This window comes from Tribolium castaneum, chromosome 11 (assembly GCF_031307605.1).
Source record: "Tribolium castaneum strain GA2 chromosome 11, icTriCast1.1, whole genome shotgun sequence".
Taxonomy (NCBI): domain Eukaryota; kingdom Metazoa; phylum Arthropoda; class Insecta; order Coleoptera; family Tenebrionidae; genus Tribolium; species Tribolium castaneum.
In genome coordinates this window covers 4,830,581-4,857,909 of record NC_087404.1, presented here as the reverse complement: position 1 = coordinate 4,857,909, position 27,329 = coordinate 4,830,581, and the positions used below count along the sequence as shown (strand labels likewise).

The 27,329-nt window shown below is 30.5% G+C and overlaps 2 long non-coding RNA genes across 3 annotated transcripts; one reads left to right on the top strand and one right to left on the bottom strand.

Moving 5' to 3' along the window:
* Positions 1–5,052: 5,052 nt before the first annotated feature.
* Positions 5,053–5,976, bottom strand: LOC135267333 (uncharacterized). Its single transcript, XR_010335771.1, has 4 exons — positions 5,962–5,976; positions 5,836–5,894; positions 5,284–5,782; positions 5,053–5,231 (listed from the first exon to the last, which is right to left on the bottom strand). It is a non-coding gene; the product is annotated as an uncharacterized LOC135267333 (long non-coding RNA).
* Positions 5,977–15,236: 9,260 nt separating this feature from the next.
* LOC135267319 (uncharacterized) lies at positions 15,237–21,137 on the top strand. 2 transcript variants are annotated; one of them, XR_010335745.1, is made up of 5 exons: positions 15,237–16,027; positions 16,084–16,819; positions 16,875–17,033; positions 17,090–17,569; positions 17,622–20,918. It is a non-coding gene; the product is annotated as an uncharacterized LOC135267319 (long non-coding RNA). The 2 variants fall into 2 exon arrangements; XR_010335746.1 differs by lacking the exon at positions 15,237–16,027 and adding an exon at positions 20,974–21,137 and having other exon boundaries at positions 16,530–16,819; positions 17,622–17,803.
* Positions 21,138–27,329: the final 6,192 nt, after the last annotated feature.

The following is a 27,329-nucleotide window of genomic DNA, read 5'->3' as shown; positions in this document are numbered from 1 at the left end:
AACGTCAGATATAATGAGTTGAGAATTTTATTAAGCCACTGATAATCCTAGACTTCACAGGATCGAAACAAAAACCGTAACTCAGTTTCAGCGAAAACTTTGCAGTTTCAAGCTTGATCAACAAATACTTATTAACACAATACATTTTTTTATAATTAATTCGTTTTTGGCTTTTTATTTCAAATATGCAGAAATAAAAGCCAACGTTAGCTAGACAATAATTTTCAGTTTTCAGAGACTTGAATTTTTAAAGCTACGTTTTTATTAGTTCAATTTTAAAATATTACCATATCGCCGATCTAAATCAGAATTTTCTACCACTTTTCAGGTCAGGGCTACTAATGCGCCACCTTATATCTCAATTATAATTTCACTTTTTTGTTAAAATGTAAACTATTTTATCAGTAGAGTTATGTGTGAATTTGCATTAAATTTATGCACAAGCGTTCCATTTCCACTGCACTTGCTGATAACTAGTGAAACGAAATTGCCAAAACTGGCAAGACTTTCTGGGTTGGCCAACACAGAATATTGAACCCCAATCTGATTATTACGTCTGTTACAATCATCCACCGATTAGATCAATCTAATTTGATTTGCGACTATAACAGCGCCACATTGCAATTAAACTTGCATAAAATAATGTGTAAACACTTTAATTAATCTGTATGTATAGTTACAGCAACCAAATCGTCAAACTGTTTGTTTGGCAATTTAACGAACTCAACAACTTTATCGGTTTTTAAATGCCAACGAAAACAAAATATCTAAAGCAGAAGCAAAGGCTAGATTTGAAGCGAAATTAAATTAATGCAGATTGTAGGCAGTTTCGGAGTCGTTTAGCCATTAAGTAGATTAACCTGAAAACGTCTGTAGGACTCGTCCTGAGCTTATCGAATTATTTTTTATAGCTCCTACCTTTACAATACCTCACCGCTCCGCCATACAGCCAATGAATAATTTATCAAGCAGTCAAAACAAAAAGTCACGGTATTGATTGCGTTTTCAAAGTGCAAAACTAAAACAAAATTTAGCAAAGGGGGAATGTTTCGCTAAAAACGAAATAGTCAAGTTCTATCCATAACGCAGCAGCAGCACCATCTGCATATCAGTTCACGCTCTATTGGTCCGATTACTTTATGCATTATGTATCTGGCACGACTACCTCCATCTCTTTTGCCGAAAACTGGTTGACGAGATATGAAACACCAGCGGGGAAATAGCCGTGACTGCTAATGCCAATTCGGATCGCAATTATCCTCATTATGATCGCGTTCCGGTCTTGAAAAACGGCCGAACCACAGGTTAAAATGTAATAGCAACCGACCATTAGGCGGGCTTCGATTCTTCTATTTGTTTTCGATGCGAGCCCGGATAATGGAAGGTATTGATGCATAATGCATAGGATATGATTCAATATTCGCTTCATTATCAAAAATAGCCGACGCCAACAGACCCGGCATTATTTCAGAATTTAACGAGAATTGCTCGTTACCAACCTGGCGGTTGAGAGATTTTCACTAAAATTACACTCACACGGCTTAAAATCAAGAAACAATTTGTCACGTACGGCTTTGTACCACTGTCATAATTTTTTATTAAAGACACAATTTTCTTTTTGTTCCAATACTCAGAGCTGCAGTGATGGAATAAAATATGCACGTAATTATTACAACAAAGTGAGTTTTCATATTGTTGTTTGTTTATTAAGCCATTAATTTATATAATCATCCATCACGTGTTCAAACTGACATCGGCCATTTATCACCTTCCACCCTGTTGTCCTAGATGGACACAACTACAGAAACATCATTTACATGTACTTGATAAATAATTACGCACTGGGCTTCTAATTTATTGCAACATTATGTCCTATTGACAGGAGTTACAAAAAGGTAAATAATTAACGTGTTGGGTCCAAACCGCTCTAGCCCGGCGCCTCCACCATTTGTGCTAGCTAGCGTTGTCGCAAAATAGTTGCGATATAACAGACAATAGGTACTCGGTGAGGCAATTTTTGGCTCAGAAACCTCCATAATCATAACGAACTGCTATTTACTGTAAATAGCTTTCAGAAAGTTGGACCCTCGTCAGCTGTTCCTCTTGAGGTGAAAAACCGCAAGTTAGCTTCACAAACCGCCATTCATATTATTGCCGTAGGCTCTAGCGTAATCAACACTACAAGGCAAACATTTCTGGTGCTCGACAACACATTTTGTAAAGCTTCGTCGACGACTATACAGCGAAAGTTAAATTGTCGAACCATTACGTGTTAGTAAAATAAAACTTAATGAGGGAAAATTTTAAAAGAAAACTTTCGTAATGTCGATGCGACTTTTACCTAATTGCATTTAAGGAAACAATGACACTCATTATTAAAAAGACGAAAGCGGGAATCATAAAACTAATATTGTAATTAAATTTCATTGTTACACGGTTTATTCTAATCGTAAAACGTGCAAATAAACTTTTATCGTCAAAGCTATTACTAAAGTAATTCTCATTATCCAAATTTAATCTAACGTTACAGACGTCAGGCAAGTTTTTACATTTTCCACTATTTGAAAAAATTATTTGATTGAGTGCTGAGTGCTTAACGAAAGTAATAAACTAAAAACCTGGAGGTAGTTCTGCGAACTATAGCAGTGTCATCAAAAACTAAACTGCAAACGATGTAAAAACATTTAAATTGCAAACTTTCTCATACAGGGAAAGCTGGAAGCAAGTTATGTCATGAATATTGAACACTGTTAGCACCATGTGCAAAATAGTCCACAATCACCCATTTATTTGAACAACGAAATTCAATTTTAGTTTATGTGACCCTCACATGTAATGCTTAATGATTATTGAACATATGATTCTCTTAGGTACCATCAGTATGTAATGGTAAACTTCACAAAACCCAAAGAACTATTGTAACTATTACCACAGATTAATTATCCTTTTTTCTCTAAAAATTATTAAAAAACATAAGAAATCAGTTATGCTTGAAAAAGTAAATTGTAACATTAAAAAATCAAGACTGACGTTGTATTTCCGGTCTTCCCACAATTTCAAAGTAATAATCCCAAATATTGTATACAAGCTTTCAGTGATTTTGAAAGCACTACTTGCCATTGCTTGTGACTATTGAGTACTTTAATTACAACCAGTTTATTAAATAGCTTTTATATTTCGCTGATCAATTAATCAATAATCCGATTAATAAATTAATATGGACACAAAAGCCTATGTTGCTGTCACTTTACGACCACTTCAATATTTATATCCAATATTATGGCGGCGCTATTAGGAAAAATGTACTTAAAGATTTATAACTGGCACGCAACCACTTCCAATAATAATTAATAACAGGGAAAGTACGAGTATCATTAAATTATTTCAAGAACTCTGTTATTAACCTTAATCTACTTATGTAAATACTCGCTATACACAAAACAATTTAATCCACTTAGCACAGGGATGTTAAAATTGTAAAATCTATATTTAATAATGACCGCAAACAATGTTTCCGTATTTTGGCGTAATTTACTAATGATTTTGTTGTTTTCAGGCCGCCGCCATGTTGGCCGATTACTGGCGTCTCCTCCTGCTGCTATGGATTCCCCCAATTCTGCTAGCCACTTCAATGGAAATAAGTAAGTATGAAATCAAACACACAAAAACAAACATATTAGAAGGCAAGGGACTTGTTGATGGTAAGAAAATTCTGAAGTATAAGTGAGCAAACACTCGAGAAATATTGACTAGCTGCTGCAGTCCTTGAGGAAGACAAGAGGATAATTCCAGAGACAAAGCCGAATATTGGCGGAAGTTCCTAAATTCCGACACCACACTGTCATAATATGCGTAACACACGTTCTCCAGCCGAGGACGAGAATTTATGGAGCAGTACATTGTTCGTTCGGCGGAGTGAAACTGTTTTTAATTTAAGTCGGGGCGGTTTAATTAATTTTATTGCGGCTAAGGGGGGCCCAAGTAGCCGGTAATAAGGTAAAGTAATAAGTACGGACAATTTTCTGGAGCTTCGCGCTTTAATATCGCGGCATTTAGGGCTAAATAGTGGCCTCTTTATCTCTAGTATGGCAGTGTGTCAAGCAGGAACTCCCCCAGGTCTCATATACATAAAAATATTCGTATTTATCCGGCACGGCAGCTGCATATCTCCGTTATTAATTCCTACAATAACCATAGACAAATTGCCTTGGACCCAAGCTGCCGTATTTTTATCTAAATGTGCGCCGAAATTTCAGCCATGATAGTAGATAGAGATAGCCGGTTCAAAAACCACCTCCACCTCCCTCTACTGCGCATGTGTGAAAATTGTGTCAGTCAGCCGCAGACGCAAGCGCGTAATCGCAGCTCGCTGGCCTGCGACCAGCTGGTCAGCCGGCCTGCGGCCGACTGACGCCATTTGTGATGATGCAAATATATTTATGTAGTATAATAATAATAATAATAATAATAATCGTCGCCATCTTGGAAGTTTGAAAGTCGGCGGCGGTCATTTTTGTTTAATGGTAAATTGGCGCCAAATTTAAATTATTTCAAAATTAATATTTGAAATTAGTCGGCCATGTTTGTTTGTTAAAAAAAATGGCGCCAAAATTTTAATTTATTTAAAAATTAATATTGGGTGTAATGTTGGTAGCGCCGATGTCGTCACAAATTCCGCCTAAATTCTCACGTTAGATGGCGCCACGGTCTGCAAACTTTTCGCTAGATGGCGCTGCCGTCAGCGCAGCCGTCAATCAAAGATGGCGCTGGCCTCCATTTTTTTTTTTAAACACACCCCCCGCCCGTTTGCGAATATGCAACCAAGAAAACAAGTAGTAGTAGTAGTAGTAGCTTTTTGGGGTTGTGAAATTTTTGGTTTTTGGGGTTGTGAAATTTTGAATATATGATTTTTGAAATGTGCAATTTTGAATACATGAAGTATATATACAATACATGCTGTATTGAGTTAAGCAAAATATCAGAAAATCATCGCGCTTGTCACTAATAACTAATAAAGGAAAGTCATTATTTTATCGATAAGGAAAAAAAACCTAGTATATGTAGTTTTTTATTTTTGTAATGTTGTTTGCCTAACTTGTCTGTTGCGCACCAAGTTTATTTTGTTATTTGTTTAAAATATAATGCAAAAAAAGTTGTTGTTGTTGTTGTTCCTTCCATGGGGAGTCGAACCTCAGGTAGGTAGAGTGGATAGTGCTGTCTATTTTGGAAACCTGAAAAAAATCATAAATTAGTTTTTTAAATAGAGGTGAACATGACACTTACCAAAAAATTTTACATTAATCTTCGTGAACAATACGTTCGAAATTAAAAATGTGGGCATCATGTTCCTGATTTCCATTAGCTTGCTTACGTCCCATATAAATCAAATAAGATCCGAGTCCTTCCATTAGTGTCGTAATTATGGTATCATTCATAACTGCTGTTAGTCGTTTAGGTAAAAAAACTTTACCGACGTTGTCCAGATATGCTACCATCATAACCCCATGTTGTGTGTTTGCCTTGGTTAAATTGATGATTTTATATTTCTTGTTCACTTCCAAATCGTTGGCACTGACATATGTATCAGTATATTCACAGGCAGCAATTTTATTCAGATTTAATAGTTGATCAGCCATTACAGAATCCTTTGAAATTTAAATGCAAAAATACACAGCGGAGCACATACAACTTCTCACAAAGATAGTTTTAATAAAACTGGTGAAATGTGTAAAAAACGGAACTTTTATAATCAATTTTTGCGGTTAACAGATAACACGCTTTCCTAAAAAATAAAAATGAAATAAAATATGATTTAATACTAATTTTGTGGTTTACCTTATCGTAGGAATTTTGTGACGCACTTTTTGTTTGATAAAAATTTGATAAAAATTTTCCTAAAAAATTAAACACATTTTTAGCAATCAAATGTGGTAAACAAATTTAAAAAATTAAAGAATTTACCAAAAAAAGATTATTTATGTTGGTTTTAGAGAAGAATTCAGTAGTCTGAATCGGAAGAATTTGTGGATGAAGAACTTGTGCCGAAGTCAATATTTTCGATAAACTTACGATGCGTCTTTTTGGCACAACTTTTGTAGGTCTGAAGCTGAAATTAGATGTTTAAATTAGATGTTTAGAAAGAACGTTTTATTAAGTTGTAATATAAACTTACTGTAAACAAACACTGATGAATACACCAACTACACCAACTATCTTCTTCACGAGTATAATCTGTTAAATTTTCAACCAGGACTGCATTGTGTGTAATAATCTTTTTAAAAGATAATTTTTTCAATTGAATTAAGATGGGTTCTCGCGGACAATTAATGTTAAATATAGATAAAGTTTTAGGTCCCGCTTGTATGACACTCTTAGTAAACTCATCATATTCAAAGTAATTATTTTCATTAAAAAAGTACAGCTTTCCGTTTAAATATCTAAATGTCCTTGTTATTTTATTAGGAACACCTTCAAATAATTCGTTTGTTAAACCAGGAACATTATATCCAGAGATGCAACTAGATAATGTAATATATGTATTATCTCTGAGAAAAAGATAAATACCACCTGAGTAAGTTGTTATCGCTGCCGAAATTGGACTTGATATTTTAAATTCTTCGCTTATAGATTTCGGATAATTAGTTTTAAATCTAAAAGTAGATAATGAAAAAAATATAAACTTCAGCTTTTACAATAATTACTATATCATCTGTTGAGGGTTTATGATAAATTGTTGTAAATTCTTCAAAATCTTTTGGTAAAAAATGTTAACCGCCCAGTAATTAATTAAGGTTTTGGATATGAATTTTTACCTATTTCAATTAAACAAATCCACTTTTTTTATAAAAGATGTATAAATGTGTTTTAACTATTAGAAATGTATATATTGTTTGTAAACTATTGGATATAAATTTTTTGGGGAAAATGATTGTAACGATAAATTAATAATCAAATACAACTGGATATTTATAAAATTTTTGATTCATAAATTTACAAGAAAAAAACGTTAGACAGGAAATAAGATCACAAAAATAATCAGAATGAATATTATTTTTTATTATACATAAAACAAACTACATACTTAAACTAAAAAAGTCATACACCTAAATAAATTTTTAATTGCAGTTTTTAAGCCAAACCTAACGCTATGAACATCATAAAAAACGCTATGAACATCATAAAACGATCCAACATGTATGAGGTTTAATGTACCCATACCCAAATGTCAATTATACCCCGCTCCTCATCGGTGTCTATCGCGGCGGTCAAGCGCCCCACGGTAAAAATATCAAAATAACCTCCAAGGGATGGGGGCGGTTCCAGTCGCAGATAGATGTTAATAAGGGAAACCCACTCGAAGGTGCCCGCGGGAATTTGGGTGAGGAGGTGGTCCACCTCCTCTTCGGTTAACCCAGCGTGGTTAACAACCAAATCTGGGTTATAGTCCCCATAGTAACCTGCGGGATGTTCTGTAACAAAAGAAAGAGAAATTTAATAAATAGATTACATTAATTTATTAAGACTGATGATGAAGTGTTGTAATTAAATTTCAAACAATTGATTCGGAAAAAATTTAAAATAAAATAATGTAAAAATTATTTCTACTTACTAGACATGATGGTTGTGTTGACTGTTGATATTTCAATAAAAATTATTTCACACACTAAAAGTTGATCCCTTTATACTTTTTGTAATCTTAACTAGAGTGGAGAGGGCAGGTTAATGAAGTAGGAGAAGGAAACGAGATTAAAACTTTAAACGTTTATTTCGGTAAATTCTGAATTACATAATTATAAATAAACCGTACATTATTAAGACTACAGATACATATTTTAGTTTTTAAGTAATGATGCATACATAACGGAAGTTGTGGTTGCAATTTTGGACAAGAGTTTGCTTCCTCCAAATTGATGATCCTAGGGTAAAAGTCCTTTGAATCGAAAAATTGTCTTAAAAAATCCTCTTTAACGCTTCCTTTTACGTAAATAATATCGATAACATCATCGATAATATTTTCTTCTAGTATGTTATAAATATTTTCATAGTCGATATTTCCACTGTTGTAACGTAATAGATGATGATTTAATTCTAAATATTTCACTTGTTTTTTTACATCTGCACTTAGTTGACGAAACGGCACCGGTGATTTAAACAAATAGTGACCAGTTCGATGTCCATCAAATATTGTTAATTCTTTAACGATGAATTCAGGTATATAAAATCCTTGAACATCAATCACTACTACCTTCATGTTGAACACTTAAATCTAGACTGAAAAATTTGTTCACGATGAGCAGAATTTAAGATCTCCTTTAAAATATTTTTCATTTGATTAATTCTAAACTTAAACCTTTCTCTGTCTGCAGCGCATTGTATCCAATAGTTTCCTTTTCTAGCATCTTGATAAGCATATGACCAAACTATTAGATTATGTACTTCCGGAGCACTATCACTTATAGTAACACTTTTTTTCATCCTTATATCAGTTGTCTAATTATTCCTGTTAACGGATAGTACTGCATTATTCTATCATGAATGATAATACAATAAGCTCTTGTATCGGCTGGGAAATTATTATCGCTTTCAAATTCTAAGCTGATATCAATGGTGGAACTTCGAATTGCTTCGTTTTGCTTGGAACAGTCTAATACAAATATCGGTCTTTTTGTATAATCTGTATAGCTTAATATAGGTTCAGCACGATCTTTTCCATTAAATTCCTTATAAAAATCAACGTAAGCTTGATATGCTTCTAAATATTTATTTTTAGCAAATTGTAGTTTCCATGTTTCATATGGATAAACATTTGAATTCAACCATAAACGTACGCTTCTTACATCACAATGATCAAATAGAGTAACATCAGACTTTGGATTATTTTTTCGGTTTGTTTGAAAGCAAACGATAATAAATCTTGGTCTTTCTAATTGAGTAGATGTTTTAACTCTCCAGATGTCGTTATTAGTTTGTCGAACTGATGGAAGTTCATGAATTTCCCATTTTCTGAACGGTAACGATATAACACGATCTTTGTTGATCCCTTCTAATATAGTTAATTTAATTTCATCATTTGGGTAAACATGTTTTGCTTTTAATTCAATATTGTTAATCTTAAGTGTCGCTTTTCTCGTTCCGGTAGAAATGAAACAATTAGCATCGTTACGACTTCGTATTAATCGAAGTTTTTGATGACCGCTAACTATCCGATGATAATCAAATGGTAAATTTAACAGATAAGATAAAGGGATTCTAAATGAAAACGTATTATCAGTTTCATTAAATGTCTTCAGTTGTTGACTTTCTTGATCATTCCATCCAGCGAGAGTTAATGCTCTTACTTCATCTTTGCCATAACATAGAAAAGTTTTGATTGTAGATACTGTTCCGACTTCACGTACACTATCTAACTCAACATTATTCAATTCATAGCTTACATTCTCAAATAAATATGCTGCTGCATTATTAGTCAAGGTTACATTTCCACCGCCAGTTTCCGGTACCGGATCTGGTATGAACTCACCGTCCACTTGTATAAATGATTCAAAGAGAGAAATCCAAATATCTCTCTGATTAATTATAATTTCGATTTCATCATTGTTATCGAAAGATCTTACTTGCGGACTATATGTATGTTCTTCCTCTTTACTTATGCTGTCGTCTATTTCCGGTGAACTGTAAACCTGAAGTTTGCTGGCGGACATTATATCCTAACGATTTAAGAATCTGCACGCTCTGATGTGATAATGTCGACTGATGACAAGATACTGACTGATAATTTGATGGATTGTATGATTTTTTATATTGATTTTGAAACACTAAACCCATGTTTATGCTTCTTTTTTCAGAGCAAGACGAATATTGATTGTTTGACCGTTAAAATCTATAGGACAATGGTCTTGATCAACAATATCAATAGTTAGGTTAGGTATATTGGATCTATTAATGATAGGTAAATAAATAGGATTTAATGGTTCCACAAAAATCTGTTCGGCTGGACTAACACTTAAAGCAGTTTCATAAAGAGTATGAGATTCTTTGTTTTTGTAGAAAGAACCTCTTACAATATTACACTCGATACGTATTGTATTAACCTTAATTATGTTAACAGGTAAATCACTTTCATGTAATTGTCTTGCTTTAAGTTTCCTTTTAGAAAAACCTAACAATTTACCAATACTATCTTCGTGAGCGAAATTAATGTCGTAAATACTAAATATCTCACACTTTAATGTGTTTTCGTTAGCCTTCAATGAAAATGTATTCTGTTTTTGAGCATCAGTTGCAGATCGTCCACTAAGAATAATTTGTATATATTTTTCTATAGCAGCTATTTCATAAGCACCTTTCGGAAATGTTATCACTTTTTCTTCAGTAGTGTTCGGAGCAAAATAATAAAATTTATTTGTACCCTCTTCTATATTTGGTATATTATTGTTAGTATAAAAACCGATTAAAGCTATAGAATAATTCGAATTTTCTTCAAGGTCAATGGGTGGCTCATAGTGTTCAGACAGCGTACTTTCAACACCTGTTAGGGAGAATGTCTTATACATGACTGAATAAAATACATGATTATCTCATCTTTTATTATGTAAAAACATCAAACATAAATGTCCGCAATTATATGATAAAAATTGATAACGATCATGATTAAAGTAAATATTACAATTTCCTAAGTATCGTACTAATTCTAGAGGTGGCTTTAGATTTCCATAACTATCAAAATAATCAACCTGTTTATTTGTTTTTCTATAACAAACCCAATGAGTTCCGGATCCTTTTTTAGAGTCCAAATTAATGATAGCACATTCTGTCTTATCAGGTTTCATATGAATTAATTCATCTCTCATAAAAACGCCTTTAAATTTGGGTAGTTTTAATAATTTAGCATATCTTCTTAAATCATTATCAGTTAGTGCCCTATTAGGCAGTTTTATTGGTAGTTTTTTGGAAATTTACGTAAATACAATCCATAACCTCGTGGTTGCTTTCGAAGATATAAACCACTTCCCGCCTTCCCGATAGCGATATCTTCCAGTACTTTATTATGACGTTTATTCTCATCTAATTTCTGTTTCGCTGCTTTAGCATCATTTACAGCTTTAGTTATAGCAGCAGCACCTCCGCCCATAGCCCCTAAGGCACTAAGTCCTCCAAAAATTAATGGTAACAATGGTAAAAATCCTCCTGTTTTTATAGGTATAATACGAGGAATTTTTATACGCTTACGACCTCCAGATTTTCTAACTGCTATACGAGCAGCTGATAATGCAGATTTTATATTATCATATCCCTTATTTTCTAAATTTGATAAAAGAGCTTTATGAAAAGGTTGTTGTTTTTTCTGTGTCCTCTTTCTAGATTTCTTTGTCTTCCTTTTCGATTTTTTCCTTTGGATTCCCATACCTAATTTCCTTTTGACTTTCATTGCGTTAGTTACAAACCAGGCACTTGCTTTTTCACCAAATGAAGCGTCTTTAGACTTAACACGTGACCATGCACTATCTTCTAAAATTCGATCCGCTTGATGTCTATCTTTTAAATCGTTGGAATTAGCGTAAGCTATATCGTGCGTTTTACAAAAGCTGTCAAGCTTGTTTATTCCAGGATCACCTCGTTCTAACCGTTTCTTAAGTTTTGTACCAGGTCCGCAATATTGATATCCTGGTAAATGTAATTCAAAAGGTAATTTATTGATTGCAGTATTTAATAGTCCTTCCCCTTTGAAAGACAACATTTAACTGAACTTTTTTCCCTATATAAACCTTCTTATAAATGTTTTTAATTTAGTATGAAAATGAAAGTGTTAAAGCAAAAATTACAATTACCTATCATAAATCATGATTATAATAATGTTGATAATAAACATAAAATGTCTCATCGACATGGTACACTTTTACCCGAATCAATACGTTGTATAATTTGTGGACCTTCTGGTGGAGGAAAAACTAACATATTATTGTCTTTATTGTTTGATCCCAACGGATTGAAATTTGAAAACATATATATTTATTGTAAATCATTATATCAACCGAAGTATAAACTGCTTAGTGATGTGCTACAAAAAATTAAAGGAATGGAATATAACCAGTATGAACATAATGAAGACGTGCTAGATCCAAAAGATGCAAAAAATAACTCTATTTTTATATTTGATGATGTCATAATGTGTAATCAAGCTAAGATAAGGGATTACTTTTGCATGGGCCGGCATAAAAATATTGATAGTTTCTATCTCTGTCAAACATATACAAAAATACCGAAACATTTAATTCGAGATAATGCAAATTTATTGGTAATATTAAAACAAGATCTGTTAAATTTAAAACATGTATATGAAGATCATGTTGGTGCTGATATGAAATTCGAACAATTCTGTGAAATATGTCAGGAATGTTGGAAAAACCAATATGGTTTTTTGGTTATATGTAAAGATAATGAATTAAATAAGGGTCGATATAGAAAAGGGTTTGATCATTTTATTCAAGTGTAGAGTGATATCTATTTGAGAACGTTTCCAGACCGGTTAATATCAGTTTCACAGCGGTTAGTATCGGTGCGATATCGGTTAATACCGGTTCCAAAGCGGTTAGTATCGGTTAGATACCGGTTAGAGACCGGTTAATATCGGTCTCAGACCGGTTAGTATCGGTGTGATATTGGTTAATACCGGTTCCAGAGCGGTTATTATCGGATAGAGACCGGTTAATATCGGTTTCAGACCGGTTAATGTCTGTTAAAAAGCAGTTCCTGATCGGTTTGAGATCGGTTAATATCAGTTTGAGACCCGTTATAATAGCAGTCGAATAAGAAGTTATATAAACAATAATTCTGATTTGTTCGGTTAGTTTATAACATTAAGCGGTAATGATGGGTACCAAACCAGATCAAAACCTTAAAAGACATATATTAAAAGCAGCTGATTCAATTCGAAAGAAGTATAAAGCCATAAAGTTAAACAGCAGTGAAGCGGATGAGTCAATTAAAAAGCTTTTTCAGCCTGTTATAAATCCTTTAGAAGAAATTTCAATAAAATTGGAGAAGCAATCTCCACCACCACAGCAACAACAACAAAAACAACACAAAAGACCAAAACATCATATTCAAAAGCAAAGGAAACAATTTCTTAAACTACCAAAAAAAGAAAAGATTAAACAAGAACTTGAACTACCAGTTGAAGAAACATATGAACCTAGTACATCACTGCGACAACCAGAAGAAATATATGAGTCATTACCAGAAATAAAAGAAGAAGATGAAGAAACCAAATCTGACACTATGGATGATTTAATTAATAGCAGACATATTTTAGATGAATTTTTAGAACAATATCCTCCAGTTGCGAGAAATGCAATAGAAGCAGTTTTAGAGAAAACCAGTGATCAGACATTTGGTCCTAGATATAATTCAAAAGAGAATAAACTATTTATGGGTAAACATGAATTAATAATCAGTCAAAATGGTGATTTAATTTTAGATAATGAATCATTTCCTGGTACTCCTGGTTTATACAGACTAATATTTTTTAAAAACCCTGAAGATAAATACACTCAAATTACAAAAGAGGATCGGTCAGCATACAAAAAAATACTTGAAATTTCTAATACACATAGAAAAAATAATGATCCCACAAAACAACTAAAAGGTCATAGAGGTGTAAAATATACTCAAATTGTGCAACCAATGTTTACTTCATTTCCTAAATCTCCGTTTATTGGTGAAGGATTATTCACTAATAAACGTGTAGAATATGTTTACTGGGATGACATAAATGAATTAGTGTCACGTCTAGCATTATTACATGCAGCGACAAAAGCGGGTAACAATTCCCATCTGAATGAAATTTTATCAATAGAAGAAGAATTAAAGGAATGTGGTGTAATATATTAGGCTTAAGTTTTTTTCTGGTTAATCCTCAGTGTTGAAATGCCCATTGATCTATTCGGACGTAAAGTGTTATCAGCATCAAGTGCATTTTTTAAATCTACACCATCACCTTTTGTTTTCACTGCTGATGGTGACCTTGATTTAAAACATCATAGAATCTGTAACATTAATGATCCAACAGAAGACAAAGATTGTGCGAATAAGGTATATATTGATTTAGTAAGTAAACAAATATACCAAAAGATGGAAGGAGTAATAGCTGCTTTAACGGATTTAAATAATAATGTTCATAAAGCAGATGCTATATGGATGGATAAATTTAATCAGTTAAACTTAACCATGAATGTTAAGTACAAAATACTTGATGAAAAAATTGATAATATAATTGCTACAATTCCTCACACGATTGAATCAGAATTGCATAACAAACATTTAAGTATAAATTATGAAATCGATAACAAGTGGAAAAAATTTATGAATAATTCAAATGAGATAACCAGACGAATAAAAAAACTTGAAGAACGCTTTGAAGGAATCGATAGTATTAAGATAAAACCAGAAACCATTTCCAAACGTTCTAAAGCAGGTGATACAGATCAACTTGAAAATGTACCTATATCAAAGAAAAGGAAAGTAACAGATTCATATGAAAATAGTGAAAGATAGAACCCATGCCTCATAATAAAAACAAGTGTCCTCCAGGTCAAATGTCAGATCGTCATGGAAATTGTAGAGAAGTGTACCGTAAATAAGCAATGGTTCGACTAAAGCAAGTTAGTGATGTAAAGCAAAAATTGGTAAACGAGATATTTAAACCTGCACGCAGGAATTTTAAACGAAGACGTACTATAATTAAAGGATTGGATGATTTATGGCAAGTAGATTTAGCAGAAATGCAAAATTTATCTTATCATAATAATGGATTTAAATATATTTTAGTCGTAATCGACTGTTTTTCTAAATTTTTATGGACCAGACCACTGAAATCGAAATCAGCTAATGAGGTTAGCAGAGCTATGGAATCAATACTGAAGAATGAAAAAGAACGAATACCAAAGAATTTACAGTCAGATCAAGGAAAGGAATTTTATAATACCACTTTTCAGGATTTGATGAGACGTTATAATATTAATCACTATAGTACGTACAGCGTTAAAAAAGCAGCAATTGCTGAACGAGTTATACGTACTTTAAAATCCAAAATTTATCGATATTTTACGTTATTTGCGACACATAAATGGATAAATAAATTGCAAGAGATAACCAAAAATTATAATACTACAATACATCGAACAACAGGAAGGAAACCCACAGAGATAAACGCTTCGAATCAAGGAGACATAACAGCATATGATCATCTAAAGATTGTTGATAAAAACAGAAAAAAATTTAAAGTCGGAGATTTCGTAAGAATTAGCAAAGAAAAGATGTTATTTGAAAAAGGATATACACCCAATTGGTCAACGGAAATTTTTAAAATCAGTAAGATTAATCTAACCAATCCTGTAACATTTCTGCTAGAAGATAAAGAAGGTCAACCAATCAAAGGAGCTTTTTATATTTGGGAATTATCAAAAACTCAATATCCTGACGTCTATTTAGTTGAGAAAGTGATTCGACGTAAAGGAACTAAATTATTTGTGAAATGGTTAGGTTTACCAGATAATCAGAATAGTTGGATTGAAATGAAAGATATTACCTAATAAATAAGAAATATATATACGATATAATTATTTAACGTCTAATTTAGTTCCATTTAAGATGGCAACGAGTGTAGAACCTGTTATAAAAAAAGTGCTGCATTTTGAAAAAACCATAAGCGATATTCGATTACTAATGAAACTGGAACTACTGAAATTAGGACCGTGCCAGTTGATGGATATATTTCATAAATTACCGGAAACATATCAACAAGATCATGATATAAAGCTGAATCTACCATGTTTACAACATTATTATAACAGTTTTGACGAAGATCAGTTTGATGGTCCTCCTTCATCAATAAATAATTGTGTTTCGTGTATTTTAGATGATACAGGAAGCCAACAACAACAACAACAACAACAACAACAACAACAACAACAACAACAACCCACTGCGTTTCAAGTGTAATGCCTCTTTTGAACTCATCACTCATCTTGTTTGTTACTCTTATACAAAATGTGTTGTACGTGCAAAAACCGTTAGATGTTGTAGATATGTACATCGTCTTCACTAGTGAAAGTCCTAACAACACAAGATGGTCTCCTCTCTGGAAAAGTTTATTTTTCAACGATGTTGATTACCAATGGAAGAAGATGAATCTGGGTTATTTGAGCAATACTGCAATAGAAATATTTAAATATGAAAATGTTTCTATAGCAAACTCTGTAATATATTTTAAATTAAGACTAGTTTTTACCAATAGTAATTATATTGATACTGACTGGAAGAGACTTATACTTAATGATCATGATGTAGTTTCAATAAAAAATTGTTTTAATCATGTTCCTACCTTTTTAGCAATGTTTGGAATTGTTTGTACATGTTGGATCGTTTTTATGATGTTCATAGCGTTAGGTTTGGCTTAAAAACTGCAATTAAAAATTTATTTAGGTGTATGACTTTGTTAGTTTAAGTATGTAGTTTGTTTTATGTCTAATAAAAAATAATATTCATTCTGATTATTTTTGTTATCATATTTCCTGTCTAACGTTTTTTTCCTTAAAAACGTTAAATTTTTATCAGTTATATTTTGAATTTTTTGAATTTTTACGTAAGGAACCACAATATCCGGTTGCAAAGTTTATGGAATATAAAATCATATCGCATCAATGATTAATTCATTTCTACTTCGACTGTCCGTGTATGAAAGTAATCATGTTCAAGTGCTCTCAATGCGATAACAAGTTTACTCGCAAAGATGCTTTAACACGTCATGTAAAAAAACATAGTAAGTAAATACATTTTACGTTATAGAAATTGTTTTAATTAAGAGCATTTTTAAGGTGATAAATTATCTAAACTCACTTGCACCGGATGTAAAACGTCATTTACGAGATTTGATAACTATAGGCGTCATATTACAAATTCATCATTGTGTTCAATGGATTCGGATGATATGACTCCTAAAAAAGCCCGCCTGACAACTAGAACACCTTTACAAGGTATTTTTGTAAATATTCTTTATATTATTATTATTATAACTTGTTTTTGTTTTTAGAAGTTACTACTAACGCTCCATCATGTTCATTTCATCAATTTTGTGAAATATGCAATAGTCACTACAGAGGATCCAGATTAAACCATTTACGTTCTTTAAAACATAAAAGTGTCATCTCCGCCAAAATTAATGATGATGATGATTTCGTTGAAGAATATCAAGTTGCCTTCAAATCAAGAATTACCTCATACCGATTGAAAAATTCACAACTAGATGACTTGGAAGTGTGCAATTTTTTTGAAAGAAATCAAGATAAACTTATCACTTTAATAACTAGAAAACTGAGAGAATTTAACCAACTTAAAATTAATTTCGAACTTTTTGCTAAATATATTTTACCTTCTAAAGACATTATCGAAATCAAATCATTCAACACTAAAAATATCATCATTTCAATATCGACAAATATTAAGGTAGAACTGGAAGAAATATGTGGCGTCATAAAAAACAAAATGAGTGAATTCTTGGAAAAAGATAGTGGTAAGTAATATCAATTTTATTTATAAACATATTATTGTATTAAATTTTTTAGGTTGGATTTTAATGGAAATTTTGTTTTTGGAACTTAATATCAACAAATTCAATCCACTACGTGCATCAACATATATACCATTACCGAAGGACATAGCGAAGCGGAGAGCGGTTATCAATATTCATAATGATGATAATGAATGTTTCAAATGGTCTGTTTTGGCACACCTTCATTCAACTGAAGTAAATGTTAATCGACATCGAGTTGATGCTTATCGTGAGTTTGAAGAGGAATTAGATTTTACAGATATTTCATTTCCGGTTAAATTAACTGATATTTTTAAATTTGAAGCACTTAATAATATTAGTGTAAATGTCTATGGAACAGAGCAGCGTTTTGATCATGAAAAAGGTAAATGGGTATCAGATATTATAGGTCCCTTTTATTTAACTTCTAAGAAACGAGACATTCATGTAAATTTATTACTTATCGTAGACGATGAAAGAATGATCAAACATTACTGTCTGATAAGCAACATTTCTCGATTAATAAGTTCACAACTTTCCAAACATAATCATGCTAAATTTATATGTAACGGTTGTCTATTATTTTTTTCGAGTGAACAAAAATTAGTTAAACATCGTAAGTATGCTTGTAATGAAGTTGTCACTACATTACCAACTTCTGATCTGATTATAAATAAATTTGGTAAAGAAGTGCCTGGTAATGAATTAACATTTCAAAATTTTGATAAATCTCTTAAAGTTCCTTTTGTATTTTATTTCGATTTTGAATCTATTTTAAAACCTTTACGCAATGATAATTCAGCCGATAATATCCGTACAATTGTTACACATTTACATGATCCATATAGTTTCGGATATTACATAAAATGTGCATATAATGATAATTTATCAATTTATCGGACTTATCGAGGAAAAGATGCTCCTAAAATTTTTGTGAAATGGTTGCAAGATGATGTAAATAGACTTTATCACGATCACCTCAAACATATCGTACCACTTGAAATGACTCCGTTAGATGAATTGGTTTTTCAAATATCTACCCATTGTCATTTATGTAAAGAACCTTTCAAAACAGATTACGGAAGTCTAAATTGTGATAGAGTTCGTAATCATTGTCACTTAACAGGTGAATTTTTAGGACCTGCACATTCTATTTGTAATTTAAATTATAAGATTCCAAAATATATCCCTGTTTTTTGTCATAATTTAACTAATTATGATAGTCATTTATTTATTAAAGCTTTAGCAACAGAAAAGACCATCATTAATTGCATTGCTCAAACTAAAGAAAAGTATATTACATTTTCAAAAAAAATTTTAGTTGATAAGGTCATGAACACGACTACAAATACAGTTGACAATATTTTTATAACGCTTAGATTCGTAGATTCGTTCCGTTTCCTTTCTTTTTCATTAGATAAATTATCTCAGACTTTAACTTCTAATGAATGTCTAACCATTCGGAAACACTTTCCGGACGATAACCAATTTAATTTGATAAGACAAAAAGGTGTTTTTCCATATTCATATTTGGATTGTTTTAATAAGTTAGATGATACCAGTTTACCATTGATTCAACAATTTTATGATAATCTTAATAAAACTGATATCAGTGAACATGATTATGAGCGAGCACAGGAAGTCTGGAATCTATTTGATTGCAAAACGTTAGGTGATTATTCCGACATTTATTTAAAGTCTGATGTTTTGTTACTAACAGACATTTTTGAAAATTTCAGAAAGGTTTGTCTCAAAATTTATGAACTAGATCCAGCTCATTACTTAACAGCACCTTCATTAGGCTGGGATGCTATGTTAAAAATGACTGGAATTAAATTCGAATTGTTAACTGATATAGACATGGTACATTTCTTTCGAAAATCTATTAGAGGAGGACTTTGTCAATGTTCAAAACGTAAAGCAGTAGCAAATAATAAGTTTTTATCAAATCATGATCCTTCTAAACCAACTTCTTTTATAATGTACCTTGATGCAACCAACTTGTATGGAGCAGCAATGTCTGAATATTTACCTTATAGCGGTTTTCGATGGGAAGATCCTAATGAATTCAATGATAACCTAATTCTCAATTTGACAGATAACGCTGATGTAGGTTATATATTCGAAGTTGATTTAGAATATCCTTCTGAATTACATAATCTTCACAACGATTTACCATTTTGTCCTGAAAAATTTATTCCTCCCTCTAGTAAAACTGAGAAACTTTGCGCAACCTTGAACAATAAAGTACACTATGTTTTACATTATCGAAATTTAAGACAAGCTATACAAGGTGGTTTAAAATTAATTAATATTCACCGTGTTTTAAGTTTTAATCAATCACCATGGTTGAAAACATATATTGATTTAAATACAGAAATGCGTAACAAATCAAAAAACGCGTTAGAAAAAGATGTATTTAAATTAATGAATAATTCAGTTTTTGGTAAAACCATGGAATCAATTGATAAAAGAGTAAACGTGAAATTGGTAACATCATGGAATAATATAGGTAGAAAACCAGGTGCTGAAAGTTTAATTGCACGACCAAATTTTAAAAATTCATCTATCTTTACACCAAATTTTGTAGCTATTCAATTAGAGAACGAAAAAGTTTTCTACAATAAACCTCTGTATGTAGGTTTTACTATTCTAGATATCAGTAAAACTATTATGTATGATTTTTATTATAATTTCATAAAACTTAAATACGGTAACAATGCAACGCTTTTGTATACCGATACTGATAGTTTAGTAATTGAAATTTTTTGTGAAAATATTTATGATGATATTAAATCTAATATAGAGCGTTTTGATACTTCAAATTATAAAGCAGAAAATATTCATGGAATACCTGTATCGTCTTCTGTCATCGGGAAGATGAAAGATGAATATAAAGGACGTGTAATATCAGAATTTTTAGGAACAGGTGCTAAAGCATATTGTGTGGATGTTGAAGGTGAATTATCTAAAAAAGCTAAGGGTATTAAACACAATGTAATTACAAGTGAATTACATAAAATTGACTACCAAAACGCAGTTACTGTTCCAAACACTGAAATTATTAAAGAAATGAATATCTTTCGTTCGAAGCTTCATAACATTTACACAGAATTAAAGAAAAAAATTGCTTTATCTTTCAAAGATGATAAACGTTACATCTTAAACAATTCTGAAGGTAGAACATTATCTTGGGGTCATAAAAATATTCTTCCTCAAACTCAGGAATAATATTTAATTTGTATTGTAGTTATTGTATTATAATGTTTATGTATTATAATATGTATGTATGTATGTACTTATATTTAGATGTAATAAACAATTAAAGTAATTTATTGTTTTTATTATTATCCATTAACCAAATAGCTTATGTGAATTTGTTTCAGGTTTCCAAAATAGACAGCACTATCCACTCTACCTACCTGAGGTTCGACTCCCCATGGAAGGAACAACAACAACAACAACTTTTTTTGCATTATATTTTAAACAAATAACAAAATAAACTTGGTGCGCAACAGACAAGTTAGGCAAACAACATTACAAAAATAAAAAACTACATATACTAGGTTTTTTTTCCTTATCGATAAAATAATGACTTTCCTTTATTAGTTATTAGTGACAAGCGCGATGATTTTCTGATATTTTGCTTAACTCAATACAGCATGTATTGTATATATACTTCATGTATTCAAAATTGCACATTTCAAAAATCATATATTCAAAATTTCACAACCCCAAAAACCAAAAATTTCACAACCCCAAAAAGCTACTACTACTACTACTACTTGTTTTCTTGGTTGCATATTCGCAAACGGGCGGGGGGTGTGTTTAAAAAAAAAAAATGGAGGCCAGCGCCATCTTTGATTGACGGCTGCGCTGACGGCAGCGCCATCTAGCGAAAAGTTTGCAGACCGTGGCGCCATCTAACGTGAGAATTTAGGCGGAATTTGTGACGACATCGGCGCTACCAACATTACACCCAATATTAATTTTTAAATAAATTAAAATTTTGGCGCCATTTTTTTTAACAAACAAACATGGCCGACTAATTTCAAATATTAATTTTGAAATAATTTAAATTTGGCGCCAATTTACCATTAAACAAAAATGACCGCCGCCGACTTTCAAACTTCCAAGATGGCGACGATTATTATTATTATTATTATTATTATACTACATAAATATATTTGCATCATCACAAATGGCGTCAGTCGGCCGCAGGCCGGCTGACCAGCTGGTCGCAGGCCAGCGAGCTGCGATTACGCGCTTGCGTCTGCGGCTGACTGACACAATTTTCACACATGCGCAGTAGAGGGAGGTGGAGGTGGTTTTTGAACCGGCTATCTCTATCTACTCTGGACAAAACTATAACGTAAATTATTTCTTTGAGAGGAAATTTAAAGTTTTCATTAAGTTTTATACAAGTTTACTCTATTCTAAGTAAAGGAGTAATCAGGATAAATTGCTTTTATCTAGAGTAATATATAATTTGCAGTTTTCAGCCAGAATAAGACGTTTTTAATCTTTTTAATGTAAGTTTTTGTATTCAAAACAAAGGATCGTCTAAAGTAAGCAGTTTTTGTCCAGACTGAAACGTAATTCAGATTTCTGTGACTGAATAAGGGGTTTTCAGTTACTTTGATGTAAGGTTTCATGTTTGTAACAATGAATTAACGAAAATAATTGGTTTTTATCCAAACTGTGGCATGAATCGTTTTTAAAAGGCGAAATAAGATGTTTTTCCTCTGTACAGTGAAAGTTTACTCGTTTCAAAGCAAAGAACCGTTTGAAATTAACAGCTCTCGTTAAGACTATAACGCAAATCTTTTGTTTTGTGCTAAAATAAGACGTTTTTAGTCAGTTTGATATAAGTTTTCTTGTTTAAAGCAAAATATTGTCGAAAATCAACCGTTTTTATCTAAACTGATACAAAATTCGGTGGTTTGTGTCCGAATACAAAGTTTTCAGATTCTTTAATGTTAGGTTTGCTGCTTCTAACAAAGAATCAACGAAAATATTTTGTTTTAATACAAACTGCAATATAAAATGTCTTTATAGGACAAAACATGATGTTTGGCATCTGTTTAATAAAAATTTACTCGTTTGGAAGCATAGAATCATTCCAAATAAGCTATTCTCGTCGAAACCATAATGTAATTTGTATTTTGTGCTAGAATACAGCGTTTTTGTTAGAATTATTAACAATTTTGTCTATTTTAAGCAATGAAACGAATAGGATTAGCTGCTTTTATCCAAAGTGATACATAAATTGCTCTTTTATGCCAGATTAATACGTTTTTAGTCTGTTCGATGAAAGTTTTCTTGTTCAAAGCAAAAGATCGTCTAAAATAAGCCGTTTTTGTTTGAACTGATGAACAATTCAGACTGAGAGTCAACAAAAATAATTTGTTTTAATCCAGACTGATACTTTTTGACCCTATAAGAGTCCTATAAGAGAGCGAGATACGCCGTTCTGGTCAAGTCTATAACGTAATTCGTTTTTTTGTGTCAGAATACGACGTTTTCTGTCTGTTTAATATAAGTTTTTAATAATAATAATAATAATAATAATAACAATAATAATAATAATAATAATAATAATAATAATAATAATAATAATAATAATAGTAATAATAATAATAATAATAAAAATAATAATAGTAGTAATAAAAGTAAGCTTAGTTTTCTAAGCAAAAATGAAGCTTATTTTGTGTGTTATATGAGCGTTTTCTCATTTCCATGCAAGAGATCATCTGTGATCTGTGTTTTTAGGCAAGAAATTGAATAAAATTAATAACTCAAACTGGTATAAAAACATTTACTATACAAAAGTTAATAATAATAATAATAATAATAATAATAATATTAATAATAATAATAATAATAATAATAATAATAATAATAGTAAAAAATAATAATAATAATAATAATAATAATGATAATAATACTTATAATAATGAATTTTTTTCTAAATTAAAGCTTAGTTTTTCTAAGCAAAAATGAAGCTTATTTTGTGTTATCTGAGCGTTTTCTCATTTCTATGCAAGAGATCATCTGTGATCTGTGTTTTTAGACAAGAAATTGTCTAAAATTAATAACTCATTTTAAAACTGGTATAAAAACATTTACAATACAAAAGTAATAAACGGTTTTTAATAATATTAATATTAATAATAATAGTAATAATAGTAATAATAATACTAAAAATAATAGTAATAATAATAATAATAATAATAAAAATAATAATAATAGTAGTAATAATAGTAATCTTAGTTTTCTAAGCAAAAATGAAGCTTATTTTGTGTTATATGAGCGTTTTCTCATTTCTATGCAAAAGATGTGTGATCTGTGTTTTTAGGCAATCTAAGCCATTTTATAGATTTTAGGCAAGAAATTGGCTAAAATTAATCACTCATTTTAATACTGGTTTAAAAAACAATACTATACAAAAGTTATAATCGGTTTTTAATAATAATAATAAAAATAATAATAATAATAATAATAATAAAAATAATAATAATAATAACAATAATAATAATAATAATATTAACAATAATAATAATAATAATAATAATAATAATAGTAATAAAAGTAAGCTTAGTTTTCTAAGCAAAAATGAAGCTTATTTTGTGTGTTATATGAGTGTTTTCTCATTTCTATGCAAGAAATCATCTGTGATCTGTGTATTTAGGCAAGAAATTGTCTAAAATTAATAACTCATTTTAAAACTGGTATAAAAACATTTACTATACAAAAAATAATAATAATAATAATAATAATAATAACAATAATAATAATAATAATAATAATAGTAATAGTAACAAAAGTAATAATAATAATACTTTTAATAAGGAAAAATAGAGTTTATTTTGTGTGTTACATGAACGTTTTCTCATTTCTATGCAAAAGATCATGTGTGATCTGTGTTTTTAAGCAATCTAAGCCATTTTATAGTTTTTAATATTTAACAAAAATTTGCTTTAAAATAAAATGTTTGAAAAATTAAAATTAAACTAAATTAATTGTGTCTAACACTTTAGTAGAGAAAAATGGAGAAGACATAGAAGTCACTGAAGTTTTTAGAGTCGTTTGTAAATGCTGCATTTTCGTCTTCGACGACAGTTACTGAACAAAAATGTAATTCAATTTTCAATGTTTGAGACGAAGACGAAAATGCAGCATTTACTGTCACCTCCTTTTTCTTCTAATTAAGTATTGGACCCATAAAATTAAATGTATTTTAAATCACAAAACATTTTCTGTTAAAACACATTTTTTTTTAATTATTAATTATTTTTAAACTTATATCTCGCTTATGGTTAGTTCTACATAAAAAATGCAAATAACTATTTTGTAGGAAATTTTATCAAATTTAATTTTGGTGAAAAGGTAAAAATTGATAGGAGTAACTGTTTTCGAGATATAAGCAAAAAACAAAAAAACTCTTACCTTAATTAAGCGCTTGCATATAAGCAAATTTATTACTACTAGTATTGTTATTATAATTGTTATTGTTATTAATATGACGACTAAAGACAACTCTAAGACTTTAGTGACTTTTATGTCTTTTATGTGACTTTTCTGTCCTTTTTCCTCTACTATAGTGTTAGACACAATTAATTTAGTTTAATTTCAGTTTTTCAAACATTTTATTTTAAAGCAAATTTTTGTTATATATTATTTATATCCAACACTATAACTCGCTTATGGTTGGTCCTACAAGAAAAATGCAAATAACTATTTTGTAGAAAATTTTATCAGCATTAATTTTGAATAAAAGATAAAAATTGATAGGAGTAACTGTTTTCGAGATGTAAGCAAAAAACCAAAGTGAAAACTGTAACAGTTACTGAACAAAAATGTATGTCAGTTTTCAATGTTTGAGACGAAGACGAAAATGCAGCATTTACTGTCACCTCCTTTTTCTTCTAATTAAGTATTGGACCCAACAAATTAAGTGTATTTTAAATCACAAGACATTTTCTGTTAAAGCACATTTTTTTTTAATTATTAATTATTTTCAAACTTATATCTCGCTTATGGTTAGTTCTACATGAAAAATGCAAATACCTATTTTGTAGGAAATTTTATCAGCTTTAATTTTGGTGAAAAGATAAAAATTTATAGGAGTAACTGTTTTCGAGATATAAGCAAAAAACCAATAAGAAAACTGTGACTGTTACTGAACAAAAATGTAATTCAGTTTTCAATGTTTGAGACGAAGACGAAAATGCAGCATTTAAAAACGACTTTGAAGACTTCAGTGACTTTTATCTCACCTCCTTTTTTTTCTAGTAAAGTATTGGACCCAATAAATTAAGTGTATTTTAAATCACAAGGCATTTTCTGTTAAAGCACTTTTTTTTTAAATATCAATTATTTTCAAACTTATATCTCGCTTATGGTTAGTCCTACATGAAAAATGAAAATAACTATTTTGTAGGAAATTTTATCAGCTTTAATTTTAGTAAAAAGATAAAAATTGTTAAGAGTAACTGTTTTCGAAATATAATCAAAAAACCAAAGTGAAAACTGTTACAGTTACTGAACACAAATATAATTCAGTTTTCAATGTTTGAGACGAAGACGAAAATGCAGCATTTAAAAACGACTCTGAAGACTTCAGTGATTTTTATGTCACCTCCTTTTTGTTCTAATAAAGTATTAGACCCAATAAATTAAGTGTATTTTAAATCACAAGACATTTTCTGTTAAAGCACTTTTTTTAAATATTAATTATTTTTAAACTTATATCTCGCTTATGGTTAGTCCTACATGAAATATGCAAATTACTATTTTGTAGGAAATTTTATCAGCTTTAATTTTAGTAAAAAGATAAAAATTGATAGGAGTTACTGTTTTCGAGATATAAGCAAGAAACTGTTACCTTAATAAAGCGCTTGCATATAGGCAAATTTACTACTATTAGTATTATTATTATTATTAATGTTATTGTTATTAATATGACGACTAAAAACGACTCTGAAGACTTTGGTGACTTTTAGGTCTTCTACTTTTTCCTATATTAAAGTGTTAGACTCAATTAAATTAGTTTAGTTTCTGTATTTCAAACATTTTATTTTAAAGCAAATTTTTGTTAAAGATTATTTATATCTAACTCTATAACTCGCTTATGGTTGGTCTTACAAAAGAAATGCAAATAACTATTTTGTAGAAAATTTTATCAGCTTTAATTTTAGTAAAAAGATAAAAATTGATAGGAGTAACTGTTTTCGAGATATAAGCAAAAAACCAATAAGAAAACTGTAACTGTTACTGAACAAAAATGTAATTCAGTTTTCAATGTTTGAGACGAAGACGAAAATGCAGCATTTAAAATCGACTCTGAAGACTTCAGTGACTTTTATGTCACCTCCTTTTTCTTCTAATAAAGTATTGGACCCAATAAATTAAGTGTATTTTAAATCACAAGACATTTTCTGTTAAAGCACTTTTTTTTTAAATATTGATTATTTTCAAACTTACATCTCGCTTATGGTTAGTCCTACATGAAAAATGCAAATAACTATTTTGTTGGAAATTTTATCAGCTTTAATTTTGGAAAAAAGATTAAATTTGATAGAAGTAACTGTTTTCGAGATATAAGCAAAAAACTAATGAGAAAACTGTAACTGTTACTGATTAAAAATGTAATTCAGTTTTCAATGTTTGAGACGAAGACGAAAATGCAGCATTTAAAAACGACTTTGAAGACTTCAGGGACTTTTATGTCACCTCGTTT